This window comes from Triticum aestivum, chromosome 3D, assembly GCF_018294505.1.
Source record: "Triticum aestivum cultivar Chinese Spring chromosome 3D, IWGSC CS RefSeq v2.1, whole genome shotgun sequence".
Classification (NCBI taxonomy): Eukaryota; Viridiplantae; Streptophyta; class Magnoliopsida; order Poales; family Poaceae; genus Triticum; species Triticum aestivum.
This window is the reverse complement of record NC_057802.1, coordinates 585,623,621-585,625,298: the sequence shown is the minus strand read 5'-3', so window position 1 is coordinate 585,625,298 and position 1,678 is coordinate 585,623,621. Positions and strand designations below refer to the sequence as shown.

Here is a 1,678-nt window from a genome sequence, read left to right as displayed (position 1 = left end):
GATAATTAAGACACTTTTGACAGGCCCATATACTCATTCATAATAAATGTATGAAACGATAACAACACAGCAGAGCGGCATAAACTTGCCTTGAAGATGGGGGACAAACTCTCAGGGCTTGAACTGACAAGATTCCACGAAAATGATAGCTTGAGCATGCAACTATGTGAAATCCATCATCAAACTATACCATTCTTAATTAGTCCTTGCTGCCAATTAGTGGAACATGACAGAGTGAACATGAGACGACTTTTGTGTTGGGATCTCTATGCTTCTGCCAGACCTCAAGGCTGATGTAATGGCATGATTCTTCATGTCTCTAATCAGATGCTGCAGCACAGCTGTACACATATCTTCTGTATAAATAGGTGTCAGCAGAATGGTAGATGCATCAAACTAGAAGCTCTTCTTTCTTCCTCCTCTCTTCGCCCACAATACCGAGCAAATCTTCAAGCTCAGACATGGCTTTCCACCAAAGATCGACAAGTTTGCCTTCTAGGCCTCATGTCAGTGAGACCGAAGTCGAGCAAGAACTCCACAGCCTAGATGCAAGCATCTCTTCCTCCAATTCCATTAGCACGATGTGCGATAGTCTCAGGAGTCTTGTAAACATCTACGATGCTCTTGAAGAGATTATTTGCCTACCAAGCAACCAAGTTTGTTCCTCCCAGCAGAGGAACATATTGGATGGAGAAATGGAAGGTTCTCTCGAGCTGCTTGATCTCTGCAGCGCCATGCAAGAGATGTTCGCCGAGATGAAGGCCATCATCCAAGATCTGCAAGTGGCTCTAAGGAAAGGTGATGACGCAGCTACTCAGGCCAAGATCCAATCCTACACCCGCTTGGTGAAGAAGTCCAAGAATCTTTTCAAGAAGACCGCGCAGAAGGCTCCTGCAGATTGTAGCATGGTCATGCTGTTGGCCAAGGCTAGAGAGATCTCTGTGTCTCTGTTGGAGTCCACACTCCATCTCTTGTCGAAGCAAATCGAAATGCCTAAACAGTCTCTTGTTTCCAAGGCATTTCAGAAAAAAGAAGGCAGTTGTTTGCAAGGAGGAGCAATTGTCAGGGTTAGAGTGCAGTATCGGCGATCTCGAGAGCGGAGCAGGACATCTGTTCAGGAAATTAGTCCAGAGTAGAGTTTCTCTACTCAACATCCTTAGCTCATAGATACTCTTGAGTAACTCTTGACGCCCCGATCAGCATCCGCCTTTTAAGGAATAGCCGATCTTCATACAACTATACTTTATAAATGTACATGATACTACATAAATAGAAAGTGAAACCAAAGTTTTGATCCATTTGACCATTTTATCCTTGAAGACGTGTTTGTGATCCCAGTTTTTGATGCTAATGGTTAGTGGATCTTGTTCCTTATGCATGAAACATGCCAGATCAAAGTCACAAGGTCCCAATCGATCAATTTTACTATCCAGATTCCCCACCACCACCACATGGCTGTGCACTACTCTGGCACTACAACTGAGTATATTTATTTTTCATACAATGAAGTTCAAATAAGAACTATATCATTTAAGCATTGAAGGTGTCAAAATAAGAAAACATTTACTCCAGGACCACAACTTTTTGCATATTCTACAGTATTAACAATAATCTGAGAAAGAAACAATCCAAACTTTTTCGTCCTTTCCATATAATGCATGCAAAGAACAGTCGACAC

At 42.4% G+C, this 1,678-nt stretch overlaps 1 pseudogene; it reads left to right on the top strand.

Annotated features, from left to right (window-relative positions):
* The first annotated feature begins 409 nt into the window (after positions 1-409).
* LOC123075659 (uncharacterized) lies at positions 410-1,476 on the top strand (annotated as a pseudogene).
* The last annotated feature ends 202 nt before the right edge of the window (positions 1,477-1,678 follow it).